The sequence below is a fragment of the Macaca mulatta genome, chromosome 7 (genome assembly GCF_049350105.2).
Source record: "Macaca mulatta isolate MMU2019108-1 chromosome 7, T2T-MMU8v2.0, whole genome shotgun sequence".
Taxonomy (NCBI): domain Eukaryota; kingdom Metazoa; phylum Chordata; class Mammalia; order Primates; family Cercopithecidae; genus Macaca; species Macaca mulatta.
This window is the reverse complement of record NC_133412.1, coordinates 86,506,752-86,527,082: the sequence shown is the minus strand read 5'-3', so window position 1 is coordinate 86,527,082 and position 20,331 is coordinate 86,506,752. Positions and strand designations below refer to the sequence as shown.

General features: G+C 52.2%; 1 long non-coding RNA gene across 2 annotated transcripts in view; it reads right to left on the bottom strand.

Annotated features, from left to right (window-relative positions):
- Nucleotides 1-16,383, bottom strand: part of LOC114679505 (uncharacterized) — a 53,094-nt gene extending 36,711 nt beyond the window's left edge. The window contains exon 1 of one of the 2 annotated variants that reach the window (XR_013395361.1): nucleotides 16,154-16,383. This is a non-coding gene — a long non-coding RNA (uncharacterized LOC114679505). The remainder of the gene's footprint in view (nucleotides 1-16,153) is intronic. The other variant, XR_013395360.1, reaches the window with a different exon arrangement.
- Nucleotides 16,384-20,331: the final 3,948 nt, after the last annotated feature.

The window sequence follows — 20,331 nt, the reverse complement described above, 5'->3', positions numbered from 1 at the left end:
TTAACACACTAGGAAGCATTTTCTCCCTCTGGTGCCTGCTAGTGCTGGCCACATTTCAAAGAGGCAGCTGCCAGCCTGCCTCACCTCTCAGACATCAACGTGCAAATTGAAGACTCTGGGGCTCCCTACAGAGAAAACTGAGTCCAGATCATTTGGGTAGGACCTGCTTTTTCCCTGCCCACAGGTGAGCCTTAAAGCAATCTACCTCCAACACGGCCTCAAGGCCTCCCCATCAAGCCGGAGCTTTGCTTTCCTGAATTCTTGCAGTTATTACCGCCCTCTCCAACTCCACCTCCAACCTGTTCCACTCCGCAGGAAGCCATGGATGGACCAGACAGCAGGGAATCCTCCCACACCCCATCTTCCGGCACACAGGAAAGGAACAGAGCTTTGTTTTGCAGAAAAGTGGATGTAGGTGTAGGTCTCTGGGAGTGGGTGCCGGGGTTGCTGCATGCCCTCCAGCTCTCAGGACCCAAGAGCAATGCTTCAGTTGCCGGATGCCTCCAAGAGCAATGGGCTTTTTGGGTGCAAAAACAACCTTATGTCTAGCAAACCCTATAGGAAGCTGAACAATCCCCTAGGAAAAGGGATCAACTGGTGTCATATTGGAGTGTGATGGATGCCAACCCCTCCCCAACCATCTTCCACCCATCTTCCCGGCACCGTCGCCCCGGCGCCCCGGGGCACACACACCCTATAGGTGAATCCCAAAAGACCGTTATAAGGGCCAGGCCCCACGCTGTTTCCTCTTCTCCAGGACTGTTTGCTCCTTCTTCCCACGTCCTGTCCTTGGATTGCAATCTCAACTCCCCTGGACAGTACTTTTGGGTTTTTGTTTGTTTGTTTTGTTTTGTTTTGTTTTGTTTTTTTGAGACGGAGTCTCGCTCTGTCGCCCAGGCTGGAGTGCAGTGGCGCGATCTCGGCTCACTGCAAGCTCCGCCTCCCGGGTTCACGCCATTCTTCTGCCTCAGCCTCCCGAGTAGCTAGGACTACAGGCGCCCGCCACCATGCCCGGCTAATTTTTTGTATTTTTAGTAGAGACGGGGTTTCACCGGGTTAGCCAGGCTGGTCTCGATCTCCTGACCTCGTGATCCGCCCGCCTCGGCCTCCCAAAGTGCTGGGATTACAGGAGTGAGCCACCGCGCCCGGCCTGGACAGTACTTTTGAGACACACTTATTTCTACCACGAACCTTGCGAGTCGCTGGGGGTCCAGCGTAGTCGTGGAAGTCTCTGCCTTCTCCACCAGACCTGCGTGGGCAAGACTGAGCATCCCCAAGTCCATGGAGTACCCTCTGGGTCCCGTGCGCTCTTCTCAGCGGCACTCTGGACACCCTCCCAGCACTGGTGAGGTGCATTCTAACCTCTAATTATTTTATTTCCTTTGTAGATTAGTTTTGTTGTTGGTGGTAATGGGTTTTGTTTGTTTTTGAGACGGAGTTTCACTCTTGTCACCCAGACTGGAGTGCAATGTCGCGTTCGCGGCTCACTGCAACCTCCGTCTCTCGGGTTCAAGCGATTCTCCTGCCTCAGCCTCCCGAATAGCTGGGATTACAGGCGCCCACCACACGCCTGGCTTGTTTTTGTTTTTGTTTTTAGTAGAGATGAAGTTTCACCATGTTGGCCAGGCTGGTCTCGAACTCCAGACCTCAGGTGATGCGCCCACCTCGGCCTCCCAAAGTGCCGGGATTACAGGGGTGAGCCGCCGCGCCCGGCCTCCTTTGCAGCCTTTTTAAGCTGGACTTCGGGACCCGATTCAGGACGGCGGGGTGGGAAGACCGTCTTCCCTCTGCCACCCAGCCACTTCTTTCACCCTGTTGTGCCCCTGGAGACCGCATCCAAGGTGGTGCTGAAATTCAGAAGCCCGTGACTGCCCTGGGGAGTGTCAGAGTCTACGGTTTGCTCTCTGTGCCTGTGGAGCTCTGTGGAGCCGAGAAGGGCCTACTAGGGGCGAGAAGTAGCAGAGAAAAGGATTGGGCCCTCTTGTCCAAAGGAGAACACTGCTGAGGGATAGAGGAGAGGAGACAACGGGTGGGAGAGGTGAACAAAGGTTTGGCAGGCCAAGAAAAGCGGCCGGAGGCTGTGTCTGAAAAACCGAGGTGGCGGATCCTGCAGCTCCCAAGTTCTTCCCCGACTCACAGAGTGGGAAACCGGCGCTGAGGAGATGGATTCCAGCGGGACTGGGCACCTGGGACAGGGCGGGGAGCACAGGACTGAGCGTCACACTCAGCAAGGAGCCGCAACCTCGGGCTCCTAGCTCCAGGCCAGGAAGCTTTCCTAGTTCCTTAATGCGAGTATGTTTCCGGAGAGATCCTGCCAAGGCTGGGCAAAGGGGGTGGCAAAGGTGGCGCTGTCCAACCATCCCCGCGGCGGGCAGCTTCCCAGCGTTCAAATCAACGGAGAGAGGGAGGGCAGAGCCCTTGGTCGCGCGCAGTTTACTCCCGACCACGTATTGGTTTTCTATGTCTCTGCAATTTCCGGTCCTACCCCATTCCTTATTCAGGTTCAGCTTCGGGTTCTGGCCCTCTAAGGGACCCCAGTACTCCTAGGCAAGCCTAGGGACACCGAATGCCCGGAACGAATTCGCCTGAAACCAGGCTCCTCGAGCCCCACCCGAGGACCCACCGAGCCCTGTGTCCCCATCCCCGTGGGGCAGCTCTATCTAGCAGGCGCAACTGCTGGCCGCGCACGCAACTTTTTTTTTTTTTGAAACGCATTGCTGTCCCTTTGCAAGGTGTTATAACAGCAATTCAATTACAGTAAATGGCGCGCATCGTCCTCGCAGCTGGAAAGTCGGTAACTAACTGTGACCGAGCAGTGTAAAAGACTCCGGCTAGACAAACGTTACTTTTATTTCCCCCCTTCCTTCTGAATTTTCTCCCTTCTGTCTTCGCTCCGTATTAATTGTGGCTCTACCACAGGTTAATTAACTCCAAAGAGCTTAGTCTATCTGGACAGAACACACTGGGAAATTGGCAAGAGATCCTAAAAAAAATGGAACGTGGCGTCAAAAAGATTGCCCGAAGTTCCTCGCGTTCCCTTCCGTGGCTAAAGTCCTTGCCTTCAAGGAACACAGCTTCAGTCCTCTGTGGCAAAGACTCCTGGGGGTGTGGTCATTCAGGCTTAGATCTGGGCTTAGATCATGAAGCCTCCTATGGGGAGATGGTGCACACTAAATCCCACTTGGCGTGGTCTGCAGGCATCCAAGAAGAGGTCAAGTCTGCTCCTGATGTGTTTCCACTTCTAGTTCATTGACGATAACTCGCCACTTGTGTTATAGCACGTGCATTTCATGCTAAACTTTAAATAGCATTCCATGAAATTAATATCAACCAAAGGGGAAAAAAAGCAAGATGGGGATTGGGGAGGTGGCGGCTGGCTTTCCAGAGTGGCGGTAAATCGTGACTGTACTCCATATGTTAAAATCCGGAGGGAGGGCTGGAGGAAGGGGAGAAGCCCTCACCAGTCAGCCTCTGCAATCATTTAAATAAAGGTAAAATTAACATTCTCTCTTTTGAAGTTGGAGTGAAGATGGCTTAGAGGATTTTATTTAGTGGGTGTCATATCAAAACGAGAAGAAAGGCGATGCCTCGCCTGCAGTTTTTAGTTTCATAATATTTTTTAAAACATTATTTTAGAAAAGGCCAAAATGGCAACTCAGGTATCCCACTGCGTTCTCACGGCCCCCTAGGGCGGTGGACCTCTCCCTACAGGCACAGAATGCTCAGTTTTCTCGCGCTGGGGGTAGAACACCCAGAAGATGCCTCGCAGGTTTCTTTCTCCCGACTCTACATTTGACTAGGACCCGGAGAATGTTTGTGTCTGACTCCTGGAGGGGGCAGGACCCAGGGCACCGCACTTGGGACCTGGCGGCTGCCCAGCCTCTAACCCCCGCTTGACGGTCCACCTGCGCCTGGCGCGTTTCTTGCTACCAGTGGCGCCCCCCACAACCAGCGTGTCGGGTCAGGAGGGGCAGAGCAGATGAGAAGGTTGCATTCGGGGTGTCCTGACTCGGGGCCAGCCAGACAGGAGCGAGCTGGGGCCGAACCCTTGATATAGCTCCTGACGGCCCCGGATCAGAGTGTTTGGCGACTGCCCTGCCCCAGGCGCACCGGAGGAGCTCTGGCCCATGCGCAGCCAGACTAGTTAGGGTTTTTTTCGGCTTTGTTTGCTTTTAAATCTACAGGCGCCGTTTCATCTCAAGCTCTGCTCAGCCTCTGACCTCCTGTTGGCAATTCTCCTCTGGACCCTGACTTTTTTGGAGGGGGGCGGGTTAAAGTGAGAATGGGGTGGAGAAAGAAATGTTACTCGCGTGTCCTTGGCTCCCAGGGCTGGCGATGGCAGGAAAAGAGGACTCATCACTATAACCGGAGGTCGCCGGCCGCCTGTGATCTGGCGTTGCCGCCCTCGTCCCCCTGAAGTTCCTAGGTAAGAATTTGCAGAAAACACATCCCACACAGGTCCCTAACCGGGTCCAAGTTGCCTGGGTCTCGCCGCCTTTCCTGGCTGGAGAAAAACCCTGTTTTGTGAGCAAAGTAGATGGCCCTCAAGACCGTTTCTTGTAGAGTTTTTACGGAGGCTCCTGCCAGCTCTGCATTCTCACGAAGAGTTATCCCAAGACCTCCCACATCCACCAGAGGAGACCTGAATCCTTCTCCGGCCTAGGTCAGGGGACATTCCGGGCACTCAGCAAGCCCGCGGTGGCGTGCATCCCAGCGAACCCTAGCCAGGCTGCGAGGCCTCCCTGCTGGGGCCAGTTCTCAGCTCAGGCTTGGAGGCGGCACTGTCCCTATTCGGTCGAGAGTCCCCTCCTACCTCTCCCTGCTCCTTTGCGGTCATCCCGTCGCCCGTTTTTCTCTTCTAGAGCTTCTCCTGGACACCAGGACGGGCCCCATCGTATTTACTGCACAAAACCCCGCTTTTAAAGCCCGGTTAGGGGCCTCTGTCCTTTGTAGGAGACTTAGAAAAAGTGAAATTGAGCGCCCTGTGGGTGGCCCTTCTAAGGAGAGAAGACTCTCCTTCGTTTGCGTCTCTGCTCAAGTGCTTTAAAGTTACACTAAGGACCTGCTCTCTATTCCTTTACTGTGGACGGAGTGGGGTGGGGGGGCGCGGCGGAGGGGGGAAGGAGAAGGCGATCTGAGGATAGTAGCTGCCCTGTAGACATTGGCTGCTCTCCTCCAAAGCCCCAGGGTGGGAATTTCTCCACCAGAATTGCAATGTGGGTGTCTGGAAGGTTTTTGAATGTAGGACTTTAGAGGCACTCCTACTCCATTTCACCTCCCCAGCCCTCCTCCTGGAGTCACCAAACTCCCTGTCAGGGCCAAGTTGTCCTCCCTGGCTTTGCATACCAGAGCTGTTCATCTGGGACCTGTCCAGCCTGCCAAGCAGTTTTTGAGGTTCTGCCTCTGCCTCCAAGTCCTGGTGTTTTTGGTGGCTGCCCCAGCCTGCAGAAGTGAGAGGAGTAAAAGCTTTGAGCTTATAAATTCACTTAAAGCAACTATTACACTTTTCTCTTTCTGACCATGTGTGAAACAACACATATTATTAATGATTTGAGTCTATAATTCAGGAAACAGGAGATATTTTTTATACAGGTCTCTTCTTTCTCCACTGTGGGGTCTCTCCTCAACAGAGATCCCCTAATATATGCAGTCAAGGAGAGGTTTCAGGAATCCAACATCTGTTCCTGTTGGTTTGAAAGTTAATGAAACTCGACTATAATTCCAATTATTTCCAAAAGTATCTTGTTCATTTGTCTGAAACAGCCAGGTAAAAATTACAACCTGCAAACTGATGCTAAATTGGTCCTTTTTCTGCTCACCCTAAAGTTGGCCAAACTAATAGCAAATAATTTTAGATGATTCACATTTTGGCGTAATTGCCATCACATCTTGTTCCCAAGGTGTTCTCCAGTTGGTCGGCTGACTGTCTAGCCAGGTCTTCTGCATCTACTCAGCCTGGTTCTCTTCCAGAGTTCCTTAATTTGATTTGGTCTCATAGAATCCCCGTCTCCAGGTCCCCTTATTTCCCACCCCGCCCCCCGCCACCAACACCACCAGATCAATCGCAGAGACAATTGATTTTTTTGTGTCCTGTTCAAACCAAAAAGTGCTGACATCTTGGGAAGTGGGCAACAACTCTCATGGACTATCAGACAAACAGGCCAATGTCCAGATTTAGGGATTAAAGTTGTGTGTGCACACATATATGTTGAAGTACATATGCATGTAATCATGTTCATACACCTGACTGTGTATGCAAATGATAGTGTTGAGAAATTGAGACAAATTTTCAACGTAATGCCAGAATGTAAACAGAGTGAGAAATCATATTAATCTGGACAAATGAAGAGGTGAATCACACCTAAATGTCTAGGAGTAGATCATTAATTATGAAATCCGAGACTCTTTTGAGCATCCTATGCTTGCTAGAAATGAATCATCTTTTTTTCTCTCTCTTTTATTGAAAATAAGACCCTAAATTCCTTTTGACTGAAAGGAAGTTACCAGACAAGATGCAATTTTCTCTTTCTTTTCTGACAACTCTGTCATCCAAAGGATCACAGCCATGTCAGGGTGTCTGTCTTGGAAAGAAAAAAAAAAGAGAGAGAGAGAGAGAGAGAGAGAGCTAGTGAGAGAAGCCCTGAAGCCCGTGGCCATCTTTGCATCAAAATTTTCCAGACCTCTATTTTTGATTGTGATCCCACTGATCTGAGTTTGAAATGCGAACGCAGTGAAGCCCCTAAGCCTTCAATCGTGTGAAATTTTCAAAAGATCTCTAGAAGCAATCTCAGGCTGCCTGACCCCTGACAGGCACCGATCTCTTTATTCCTCTCTCTGCCAGCACTTCATTTGTCGGAATATCTTTCAGATTTGCACCTCCAGATGACAAACCTGAGTGTTTATTATGTGTACATGAATCGGAAATCTTCAGGCCCGCACAAAAGCACCATTTTAAACATAATATTTAATTTCCCAGCCTAAGTGTCTGCTTCTTTCTTTGCTTTTCATTAGCTTAAATATTTTTTCCAGGTCTCCCCATGTGTCACTTTGATATTTAGATGATTCTCTCTTCTAATCATCATTTCCCCCTTGAAAAATCCCCGGTTGCCCGCGACTGCTGGGCTCACACGGCAACGTCACCGTGTGGCGGATGGCGAGGACTCATAGCTCGAGGCACAGCAGTTCAGGGAGTGCGGGGTGGGGGGCGCGTCTCCAGACAAGGTAAGGGCCAGTGGGGTGCCAAAGAAAGACTTGCTTTTTAAGCCAGAGGCCAGGACTGGGGCCCAAGGCAGTGAAGACCCTCCCATCTCACTCCATCCTTCTGCTTCAGGCCTTTTTAATTCCCCATATTACTTTTGAAAAAACAAAACAAACCCTCAGGTGTCTTGAGAAAGTGCTGGGGGCAGCTTTAACTGATTCGCGTGTGCTCCGCTACTGGTCCTCTGAGCGTGGGCGTCAGGTTTAGCCATTCCACCCGAACCAGTTCGACTCATTCCTGTCTCGGGACTTGTTTTTCCGCCTGCCTTTCTGTGGGCACCTAAATCCTGGGAGCTTGAGGGCACTAGAGGGCAAGGGGATGGAGGGCGCTTCTTGAAAGAGGGCTGCTTTGTTAAAATGTCCCATGCCAAATAATTTCAGGGACAAGCCTTTGGGGTCGAGATGCCGCCCACCCCTCCCCCAACCTCAGCCCCAGATCGGGGCTTTAGATCCCAGCCTGGCACCCAGGTGGACTGAGTTGAGACAGGGACGAGCTCCAGCTCTGCAGAACCCAGAGGTGACTCGCCACTCTCAAGCACAGTCCCAGGTCGAGAGGTGGTGGGCTGAAGCCTGAACCCCCCTCCCTGTGCGTTTGGATGGGCCATGTTGCTATGATTAACTTATTAAACCCCCTGATAATTATTTTAATTTGACTCGAAAAAATACTTTGGGCGGCGTTGTGATGTGTTTGTATTTATCCATCCCCCCTATAAAACCTGTGTTAAAACAAATGTTACTTTTCTCTCTCTGTACATAGACCCTCCCTTTTTGAAATAGACCGCAGGGACTGCCATTAGATCGAATGGCAAGTCTTTATGGAAAGTGTTTTGCATAATTACATACCAAAGCCAGAACAGTCACCTCCACATTTTATGGGTCACAAACCATCAACAATTGCCACATTATTGTCCACGAAACCTTAGTCTCTTCATTGATGGAGCGGACTCCACTGCCTAATCTAGAACGGGAGAGGATGGAAATTTCTTCTAATAAGAACCTGAGAAGATTATGTCCCCACTGACAACGTGTTTACATGTAGTTATAAAGTTCAGAGGACCGACCAAGAGAGGAAAGGAAATCGGACTAGGCCTGATTAAGAACGGCGCATCGGTCTAATATAGATAGCGCATCAAAAGGAGCGGCTGAATGCCTCTCCCCTTTTCAGATCCGACCCCTTTTCTACCTTTGTGATGCAGTAATTAAGATATTCTTATTTAGACAGACAGCTTCTCTGGTAACTGAATAATATTAGCTCCTTTGATGTCAAACTTTTGACAGTTATCACACCAGCACTGGGCAATTTAGCACAAATGCCCTCCTTAAAAAAAAAAAAAAAAAAAAAAAAAGAAAGAAAACCCCCATCGGCTTTGAAGAAATCTAATAAGTGTGATCCTTATCACCAAATGATCTAAATCGCCGCCGACAGACCGCCTAGCTATAATTTACATTCGGTTGTACATAATGAAGCCGAATTTGGGTTTTAACTCATTGAGGCAGCATTGGTGGAAAGTGGGGTCGGAGCCCCACACTTACAGCTCCCCCATTCCAGACACCCAGAACTGCTGACGAGTGCAATAGAAAAACCCCACATTCTACCCGGTCAGGGCGGGGATGGGGCAGAGGTGGGGGCAGGTGCGGGTAGAGTCCACCGCCCTTGCCCCAGCTCCGGAGAGTCCGGCAGGACCAGCCACCTACTCCCGGGATGAGCCGTCGCTGTTGCTTTCCGAGCTTGGTCGCCAAACTTGGGATTTGCCAGATGGCAGGATTATCTTCGCGTCTGTTATATTATGTGTGCGTTGCGGGGGGAGCGGGGGTGGAGAGCGAAGACAGGGAAGTCCAGAGACCGCGCTGATCCCTTTAAAATACACGCATGTTCCCTCTTTGCCCACTCCCGGGCTGCAGCCGCCGGGACCCTTACCGGAGTTCCTGGCACCTCGGAGCGGCCACGGCAGGCAGCAGGCGGAGCCTCTGCCACCCCTGCCCTTCGGTTCCGGCCCCCTGCCCGCATCTCTAGACCTGGGGCCCTGTGCCCAGATGCGAGGAACTGGGGGTTGGGAGTGCGAATGTGAGAACTTACCCCAGAGGAGAAAGGGGGGAGGTATGAGAGTTGGAAGGGAAGGGGGCAAAGAGGGCGGGTTAGGAAGGATGGGACTGTGACAGTGGCACCTGGAAGGCATTGTCCTAACGAGCGACACCTGTCAATCTCCGCTCCGGGGTCCCGGGGCCGGGGGCGGGGAGGCCGCGGGTCTCTGTGGTGATGTCATCTCAGAGTCCTTTCCCGGCTAAGGGCGGGAAGGCTGGGAGGGGCGCGGAGCTAGGAGAAGGATGGGGGAGGAAAAGAGAAAATAAACAGAAGTCGCTCTCACTCGCCACATCCTCTGTTCGCAATTTACATGGAAATCAAAAATCCAACTTCAATGTTATTTCTAATTTTGATTGATCGTCTTGCCTTTTCACTGGGGGAGGAGAAATAGGGTTGCTGCATCTCATCCCACAACCCACACAATCTGTGGGGAAGTCTTGTTGCCCGAAAGCTCGGAGGTGACCGACTCTTCTAGACCCAGCTCCCCTCTTTCCCTGGCGGTTGTTCCAAGCTTTAGGCTTAAAGAGGAAACACTTGGAGATGAGTTTTGAAAGTCTTCCGATATTGCAGGGGGCAAGGAGGGGGAGTTAATTAACTCTGGGTTTGTTCAGCGAGTGGGAGAGGGGGACTCGGCGTGGGTGGGCGGGCCAGGTCGAACGCGGGGGAGCGCAGTGCGGGAGGCTTGTGAGCCCAAAGCCCCTGCTTGCAGGCCCAGATTGGGGGGAGGAGGTCTACGGTGGCCTGGGCCGGGGGTGCGGGGCGGGGGTGTTGCTGAGGTACCCCAGGGAGTCTCCCAATGGTCCTAGAGAAATTCTGATCTCCCACCTACTGAGTCCCCACCCCCACCCCACAGTGCGCTACCGAACTCTCCCTCTTTCTATTCTTTTCCGCCCGAGCTAATTAGCAGCCTGCCAGCGGCCTGATTTATGGAAACGCTCGGGCGGGCGGAGACCCGCCGCTAGTCTAGCCGGGCTGCCTCGGGGCGGAGTGGAGGAGGAGTCTCGACCGGCCCCCTCCGTTGAGTTTCCCTTCTCGGGGTCGGAAAATGGAAGTTGTCGGTCCCCTACTGCCGTCACCCGGGCTGGTCTAGGAGACCCCCACGCCCTCGCTTCCCCCGCCTGGGGTGCAGAAAGCCCTGGCGCTAGCGGAGCGGGCGGAGGCCAGTGGCCGCACAGCGTGCTGCGGACACCCGAGGCCGCCAGGTTCCAACTCCAGCTAACTCCGAAGGCGGGCTGGATGCCGATGGGGTCCGAGCCGCCTATGCCCGAGTTGGGGGCCTAGCTTCCCACCTCCAGGTCCCCAGAGAAGGGAAATTAGACCTGCAAGGGGAGGGGCGCTGCCCAAGATCGGCTTCACCTCTCCGCACCCCTCCAAGGCCGCAGAGAATCACTAGGCCAGGGTGGGCCCGAAAGGAGCCACTGGCCCTGCTGGCCCGGGAGTCGCTGGCTAGCGCCTGGGGAGGGCGTGGTTCTCTCCACTTTCCCTCTGGTGCACTTTCTCCAGGGGCGTATCCTCAGAGGGCTCCTCTAAGTAGGAGTCTTCAAACAAGAGTTGGAATTTCTCCGAGGTGAGTGCAGGTCACAGGCCATTTCTGGAGCCACCCGGCGGGGCATTTGCCCGAAGACCCGGCACAGTCTCCTCGCCATCTTCGGGCTGCTTTGGATAGTCAAGGGGGGAGAGGGGTCGAGGAGTATTCCCTCTTTCCCATTTGATCCCAGAAATGAGGATGGAGAGCAAGCGGAGTGAACGAGCCGGGCAAGAAAGTGCAGCAGGACCTGTTGCTGGCGCTCAAGCAGCCTCACCTCGGAGGGAATGTTGGACACCTTGATTTCTCCAAGGAGCACCAGTGCTCTCTCCACCTCGGGGAGTCTTGGGGGAAAGAGACTAGCAGACGCAGAGGGCCAGAGGCCCGGGGAACTCTCCCGGGCTTAGGTTTGGAGTGCAGACAGGGACAGAGTGGGGTGAAGTCACTGTGAAAAGGATAGCGTCCCTAAACCCGGCTAAGACTGAAATTGCAATTGTAGGGAACTGAGATCTCCAAAAGAGTGTGTAAGGTTTACTTTAAAACACCCAACCAGTTCATGTTTTTCAGAAGGCATTCTGGATGCCCTGACGGGGGCATGTCGGGAATGGGACCCTTCTTCCCTCCCCACAAGAACTTCAGACACCTGCTCTATCCTGCCTTCAGCCCCCAGGCCCCCAGGACCCCTCCTTCCCGGGTTTCCCTCACATAAGAGAGTCATTTAATGTGATAGATAACTCAGCCCCGGCTCAACTCACCCACCCACACCCTGGGGAAGTTTAGTCTCCTCATCCTCCTCACCCTGCTGCCACCATTTCTAAAGGGTTAGTAAGAGTCCAGGAGTCATGCAGGCCCTGGGCTTTCCCCAACCGGCTAGAAGAAGGAAGTAGACGCCCTTAGCCAGCTGGGGAGCTGGGCTGGGCGCCGATCTGTATTTCGGGGTTCAGTCCCATGGGTGGCAGCCTGGCTGAATTCCCAACTGTGCTAAGGGCTGGGGTCACCTGCCCAGATACGTTGCATAGCCCAAACCCATGACAAAAGTCTGAGTGGAAATGGAACCCTCTTTCTCCCACACACCAAAATGTCGCCTTTTGGCAGTGCGGCCCCTAATCCTGCATGTCGCCTGAGGGTCACACTGCAGGCGCAGGGCTTCGCTGGGTCCTGCCTCCTGGAAGGTGCTCACAGACCAACTCCAGGGTCGACAGCCGGCACAGCAAATGCTGGCGGTTAGGTGCTCAAATAACATTCTTCATTCCTCTTTTTCAAAGTTGATTTATAGCAATCGACAGGTTAAAGCCTCATCTGACTTCATTACTTTTAAAAGCTGTCTATTTCACAACTGTCACTTTTCATCACTTAGCTCAAATAAATACCTGAAGAAATGAATTGGAAGAGACTTTCAGATCATGTTTATAATTCTTGGTCGCTGCGTTAACATTCCTAATGACCTGACCCTCTGAGTTTCTGCAGCCTTCTAAATTGGGCCGAAAATTCCTCCTTATATACTAGAAAACTTCAAGGAAGGTGAGGTGGCCGGAAATGCGGCTCAAGGGAGAAGTGCAGCGGCTGCATGTGGAAGGCGCAGCAAAGCATCCCAGCAGCTGCGAGAGCCCAGGCCCGAGACCCAGGGCCACAGACAGAGGGACAGCTCACGGGTCAGGGGATTCCCTTGGAACCAGCTGCTGACAGGAGGGCCCCAGCCTCCCAGCCGCGCCGCCCGCCCGCGTTCCTCGGGTACCGCCAACCAGGCTGCAAAACCACGAGAAAATTCATACCAGAAGGAAACGCTGTTCATTGGGACTATTACTATTATTATTTCTATCACTGTTTCAAAAATGATTTTAAAGGGCCCCCACGACCGCAGATTAGGAGTGGCAAAGTGAGAGCCATTTTCTCCCAGTCATCTTTGACTCAGAGTTTGTGAGACACCCAGAAAGAGCAGAAGCGTGGAAACGAAATCGTACGCACTGAAGTCCGTTCAATAAATTGAAATAGTTTCTTCAATTTTGCTACCATTTGCCCAAGCCTTCTAGTATTACCAGCGGGTGGTAATACTTTCACTTTCTCTCTCTCTCTTTCTCTTTCAAGCTCTATCTCTGTCTCTCTCTCTCACACACAGACACACACACACACACACACAGAGAGAGCTCTAAGAAAATAGGGGGAAGAATACAGAAAAAAATAAACGAAAGGAGAGGTAAGAAAAAAACTACAGAAAATAAAAGGAAAAGGAAGGGAAGAAAAAGGAAATGAGAGAAAAGAAGAAAGCCAGGAAAAACCAAAAACTATTTTTTTTCTTTTTTAGTTTGGGGGACAACTATAGAACACATATTTTCCTTCTTTTATTTTTTTCTTTGAAAAAGAACAACAACAACAAAACCCTAAGCTGCGTCTCTGAGCTTTTAGTGGATTGGGCGCTTGCTCGGTGTGCCTGGGCCGAGGCTGACTCCAGCGCTCCGCTCCCCGAGCCTAGGGACCTGCAGCCCCAGCGTCCGCCCCGCCCGGGAATTTCGAATATTTCCCCCGAGCGGCGGCGCGCGGAGTGTGCCTCTCGCCTCTCGCCACCACAGCTCTCCTCGCCGCCGCCAACCTTCCCCAGTCGTGGCCTCCGACCTTCGCCCACCCTGCGGACAGCTCGGCCTAGGTGGGTCTGAGCGCTCCCGACTTTCCGCTCAGAGGCTTTAGGAACCCCGAGTTAAAGCTGCTCGGTGGCCGCTGCCTCGCTGCGGGGACGCGGCGGCGGATGCGCTCGGTGGCGAAAACCTGGGCGCGCTGCCGTACCTTGGAGCGCCACCTAGCCGCAGAAACTGGAATGACGCCGCCGAGCCTCCCAGCCTGCTGCAGCCTAACTTGAACGTCACCCGGACTTTTTCCCTAATCGAAACCCTCAGAGAAGTGCAACGCACAGGCCTTCTGACGGGTTAAAAACCATTATCTGTGACCGACAGATCCCACAGTGGCTGCATTGGGATGAAGGGAAAATAACAGGAGAAGGAGAAAAATATATAGGCACAATTTCACCAAGTCTAAAGTAGTCACTCAAGCTGGGGAGCTGCTTTCCTAGAAAGGATAAAATAAATGAGACATGGTCTTTAGGAAGCCACTAGTTCGGGCCGCCGTGTATTTCGGGTCATGCAGTTGCGGCCAATGCAGATATCTCCCATGAGGTGGTGCCTATAAAGTCATCCCTTCCCAATTATGATTTCCACCAAAATTCACTTATTCTGGTCAGTCCAGCATTAAAGGCGTTCTGCAGTGCCAGTCGCCAGCCTACTGGGACACTGCACCCACAGCTTTTGGCTTTGCTGACTAAATAACCTAAAATATAGCCCCCAACATGTACACCTATCCGCTGGTGAAAGTAGTAACTGACAAGAATTGCAAATTACACAGCCTTTCTTTCCAAGGTGCAACTGGGCATTTGACACTATTTTATCCAGTTGATGACAGGTTTGCCCCGATCTTACATCCACACGACCATAAAATACACAGAAAACTTAATCCACTTACATGGTGAGCCTTTGCTTCAATTTGTCTTCGAAGTGCACCATCCCAGAGATGGGTGTTTTAAGTTAAAACAAATGTTACATGCCAAAAATGGTTTTAAAGTAGAGCATCTCTCTCACAGTCCAGTGAGGATTTGTGTGGTTTCTTTGTTTTGAAGGAAGGTGCAGAACCTTTATTTAATGTAGTTTTTATTACAAATTTCAAATCTTTTTATTTTTTAAGGAGCTCTGTGGACCCTACAAATAATAGGAACTGAACTGGGGACTATAGGGTGGGGTTACAGTTTATTTGGTGGTGTGTAAGCCCCTGTATTTCCCTGCCCGAGCAATCCCAACATAGAGATCGCTTCTGGAACCTCCGCAGTCCCCTGAGTTAGCGGAGTGAGCCCCCAAAGGGCAGGCAGGGTATAGACTGAGTGCCCCTTCTCCCTGTAACCAGGGCTCCTCCTTGCTGATTAGGAGCTCTCAGATCTTGCTCAGAAATTACGCCAGAAAAACAGCCAGGTTGGCTTTCTGGCTGGCTTGTCTCTTCTCCATCAGGCTAGGAAAGATTCCTGTAAGACCACACAGAAGAAAGGCCCCAATTTCCTAGCAGAACTTGAATGAGCATTCCTAATAACTGCCAGCTAAGGAGGGGTGGCCCGGGCCCTGGGGGTCTTGAGGCCTGGGCATGGGGGTGGGGGTTGGTGCTAACATGGGGAGAAGGCAGCTGATGAAACATAATAGGAGCACAGGGGGAATTCTCAAGAGGGTCCTGGGGCCCACTGATGGCCAGCAGTGAGGAACTAGGACAAAAACGGAGGAGAGGAAAGCATAGAAAATGGTATGTGTGAATCTGCATGCCTACAGTTTGGAAAAGGAGTTCTGAACTGGAAAAGGTCTTCTCTCTCTCTCTCTCTTCAAACTCCCCCACCCCCCCTTCTTCTCTCCCTTCATTTCTCTCTCCTCCAACCCTTCCTCTTCTCACATTAAGGTTTTCTGTTTTTTTTTTTTTCACCCAATAATGCCTGGAGATGAAAAATGATTTTTATTGCTATTACACTTCCTACCGCAAGATGCAGTGCAAGGCGGCCGAGTTTGTATTACAACTATGTCACAATGTTTCACTGATGCAAAACATGTAGCCAGAGGGTGTTGCTAATGACTCCTGGATTAGAGTGAGATTGAGACTGGGAGAAAAAGAAAAAGAGAGAACAAGAGACAGAGGAAGGGAGGAGAGAGACGAATTTCATTAGAGAACGGGGTAAATCACTGTATAATCAGCTCTAATAATCTAATCAGGATATTTTCAGATTTCCAGGTTCTCTCCACGCTTAAGAGTGTGAGCTACAGAGAGACCATTATCCTTTTAAACACCACAAAGGTTTTTTTGCATGTTAATAACTATTAATTATGTTTACAGCCAGTAAAGTGAAGAACTCTCCTTTGGAAAGAAACTTCGGAAAACGCTTAATAGCAGACTAAAGCTTTTTCCTGGAGCCAAGGTCGCTTGGAGGGAGGTGGGGGCAGGGTAATCACCCAAGGGTGTGCCGAGCCCGAGGCAGCTAGCAGAGGCTTAAAGCCCCTGCCCGTGGTCGTGCACACAAATGTGCAAACGCCTGTGACGGCCTGTTGGGGTCCAGGGTGCCCCGTCGGACCCGTGGCGGAACTCATAGGCGCAGCCAGCCGCCCGGGCTCGGCTTCCGCTTGGTCTTGGCAAAAATGTCCCTCCGGGCTCCGAACTCCCCGGCGCCCTCCCCCGAGACCAGCTCTATTTAGGGAAACGGGAGGTTTCGCGGTTCCTACCGTGGCCCAGGCCGGTCCCACCGCCCAGCAGTCCGCTTCTGCCCCCCGGGGCACAGCAAGGAGGGCGTTCCCTCTGGGCTGCGGCCCTTTGAACCCGGGGAGCCCTCGACTCCCGCCAGGACTCGCGGAGCTCGCTCGGGGCCCGGCTGCGGAGCCGAGTGTGGGTGGCGGGTGGCGTTGAAGGGGAGTGGGGGAGGCTGGAGGGGATGGAGGGGCGGGGGCGGGAGCCGGGCGTTAAGCCTGGAAGCTTGGCTGTTTACCCAAACGATTTTCCTTTCAGACCCGAGACGCCAATGAGACAAGATCAAACTCCCCTTCTCGTAGTGCGTGTGTGGGGTGTGTGTGTGTGTGTGTGTGTGTGTGTGTGTGTGTGTGTCCTCTTCCAGGAGGGGTTTTGTGAATGGGGGCTCCAGGATGTCGGCTGGGAGGGACCAGAGGCCGGCCCGGGCACCAGCGCCTCCTCCCGGGGACTGGGAGAAGCCGGTCGGAGGGCTCGAGGTCTGAGCGCACCGAAGGGCGCGGCGCCCCAGTCACAGTGGTCCTCTGGGAGAGAAGGGAACAACAGGAACACAGGCCACGGAGAGCGAGGGGCCGCGTCCCCAAAGGCCCAGCCAGGAGACACACGGTCGTGTGCAGGAGGGGGAGGGGGAGAATAATATGAATCACATCCTCCTTCCAGTCCCTTAATTTCCGATCCCTCCAAAGCCACTGGTTTCTTCCCGACTCCCTCGCTCGAGATCTATTAGCTGCAAATTAGGCCAAGGTTTTGGCGATTACGGTGCAATTCAGGCCGAGTAACACGCGCCGCCTGGCCTGCGCCTGGGTCTCTCTTCGCACTGCAAAATGGTTAGAAACGAAGAGAGGATGGGTAGCCTGTACTGATAAGACATTGGTCATTTTAAAAAGGGCCCCGACCGAAGAATATCCATCAGCCTGGGGGATCTGGGGAAGGGGGAAGAGGGAAGAGGAGCCGAGCAGGCTGAAGTCTGAGCTGCGGCGCAGCAGGTGACAATAGTCCTGGGCATGGCTCCTGCAGTTGCTCTGGGGACAAACCGGGACTAAAATCTCGTTTAAACAACAACAACAACAACAGTATTAATATCACTGATAAAAAGAATCAGAAGGCAGCATATTTATTAAGATCATAAATGATTAAAATCTGGTTACATGAACATTGTATGTATAGTTAATGGCACTACCTCCCACAACTCATTGCTCACCGAAGATCGATTAAACGCTTAACTAAAGAATTCTTTCTGGAAGAAAAAGGTGTTATTGCGATGCTCTGACTCACCCTCTATTGCTTCTTCTGCATCAGCCTGGCCCTAGTGTCCCCCACTCTTCCCACATATGCATCCCTTACTGAAGGATTCTCTCTTTTTTAACTGACCAACCACCAACTCCCTGTCCAGAATATTCTTATTTAACCAGAATTCCCCTCCGCTGGTGCTGACATGGATGGGGCATATTAGGGACCTGCTAACCCTTCTTCAGGCCTCTGTGTCTTCTGCTCAGGTGTCCCAGGCCTGGAAAACACTCTAGGGGGGACTCTAGGGGCCTCTGGCTTTCTCCCACATGTCGGGGTGGAGGGCTGCAGCTCCAAGGCTCAGAGGGAGCAGAGGCAGCTGATGGGCCTCTGGGTATGAGTAGAGGTGCTTAAGGACCTAGCTACGCATGTTGTTGGCCTGGAATAAATGTGTGTAAGAGGGGAGATGCTCATGGAGGAAACCGGATGTGCCTAATAATGATTGACACCACCATCTAACATTTATTAAGCGCTTACTACGTGCCAGTCACTGTGTCCACATCTCTGGGGCCTCCAAGCCTGAGGACAAACCACTGTGGCCAAGGGTAGGCCTCTGAGCCGGGTGGCTGGGTCAGGGCAGCCAGCCAGCCAGATAGGTGTCCTTGTGTGGCTGAGGTCAAGGTTTCCGCTTCCCCGTCCGTCCTGGGGTGGCATCCAGGAGCCAGACCGAGGCCTTCTCCCCACCTGCCCGCCGTCGTCCCCTGACAACCAGTCCGTAGCGTGTGGCCATGAGCTGTGCGGGCTTCCAGGCCAAAGGGGAGGTCAACAGGTTCTAGCCACGTTCGCTCTTCTTCCAGCTCAAGTCCTTAAAAGAACGTAGACCGGGCCGAGAGGGCCGCGGAGGCCAGGCTCGGGCAGATGGGGAGTGCTCAGTGCGCCGAGGCCAAGTCCACAGCCAGTCCAGGAGCCCCGCATCCTGTGCCTCCTCCCGCTCAGGTCGCGGCAACGCTGCACCAGGAGAGGTGCGCCTCCCTCGCGGTGCCAGAGGGCGCTTGACTGACTCCCGGGCTTCAGCAGCCGCGAAGGCGGCCCCCGGCTTTCGCGGCCTGGTGCGCACCCAGGGCAGGGGCCAGGCGCGGCACTCGGGCCGCTCTCCACGCCCCACCCCGCCGGGGTGTTCTAGCCTCCAGCTCCAGGCAGCCAGAACGGGAGTTTTCCTCCATTCTCCGACTCTTCCTCCCATCCCCCTAACGCAGGAGGCTGAGACTCGCCGGTGACCCAGTGCCGCGCCCCGTGAGAATGGAAAAAAGCAGGCGCTGCTCTCTGTCTGCAGACAAAAGGCCTCTGCTTTCAGGCTCCCTCGGGCTTGGCCACTAGGTCTTTCGCACCGGCTTCCACCTATGCAGAGGAGGCAGGAGCAGGTGAAAGCGGCGATGCAGCGAGGGCTCAGCCAGCGAGTCTTAATTGATCCCAGAAACTGAACACCTCCGAATCCACGGGCATAGGTACGACCAGGCATCTGCTGCAGAAATACACAGTCTGCCCCCAGCACCCCTCAGCAGCCCCCATCCAGCCATCTTCTTATAAAGGGGCCCCTGGTTGCCGGTGTTTTCCTTCTAGTCTGATTGCAAATCACCTGGCAGCTAGAAACCCTCGCCCCCTGATATCGACCTGCAGAGGTTACTCCTTTCCCTAAAAACGACTCTGGCTTGCTTTCTTCTACTAGACCCACGGGAGAATTCACTGTTTTTTACATTAAAAAAACAAAAACAAAAAAAAAACTTTAAACGCTCTCTGGGTGAGAGATGTGGTTGGAACTCTCCGAGTCTCCTGGTTCACCACACTAACTCTCTGCTGCTCCTGAAAAGCTAGTCCTCTGAAGAAGAAATAAGTCTTTTCCTGCAGTCTATCATTTCGGTATTACAAATAACTACCGTGGAGCGAGAAATACCCACGGCTTGAGACTATTGATAGATGATAGTAGCGATATTCACAATCGATCCCTTAATAGGCAGACGTCATAAATCATGTTCAATGCCCTGACAGCAGAGTACTTCACATAATAATATTATTAAGATTAAAACTCGAGAGGGATTGGAGGCAGCGGGTATTGATAGCTTCAAAAATTACATTCTGGATATGACGATGGCACGGAAAAGGACCTTGGGAAACTATAACCCCATTCCCCAAAAGTGGAGTCTTCTGGCCTGCTCCTGGCTTGTGCTGAGCCCCTCCCGCCCTCCTGTCCCTGCACACACTCTTTTTCCCCACCAGTAACCCAAATCTCCCATAGGTCTGAGCAGAGAGTAGGCCCACTCTTTCTCAGAAATGCTATCCAGTAGGATAAGAATTAATAGGGTTCGGATGAGTTTCTTGGATTTAGGAACTGTTTAAAAATTCATTCCTTCAGCCTTGAATATTAAGTTTTAAAAAAATGTTCGGCAGACCTAGGAAATGATGCCGTTTGTTCTTTCAATACAATTAGGTTCCTGAACAAAGTTTGCAAAATTACATATAAATAACTGAATATATGCAGATATGCCAATCCACTTCATCCCTGAAACTCAACTGCCTGTACACCTTCCGGGAACCTCGGGCCTCAGGACAAAACCCCAAACTTCACATTAAGAGTAAAAGCAGAGTGGTCACATCCCATGCAGCAGTGATAGTCTGCTCTTTGCTTCATGAGTAGAACTGATTATAAGTGCAGCTGAAATTATTTCAGAGTGGAATATTAATCAAATCAATCAGAGCTGACAAATGAGAAATATTTGAAAGTCAGTGGCAATTTACAACTTTGTTATTGGTTAAAAATCTTTTGCCTTGTAACAGTAATTAATAATGCTTAGAAAAGAACGATTTGGAAATCCCCTTCCCATTCTTTTTATTTTTCTCTGGCTCTTAAAGAAGGAAAGAGAAAGGAAGCAAATGA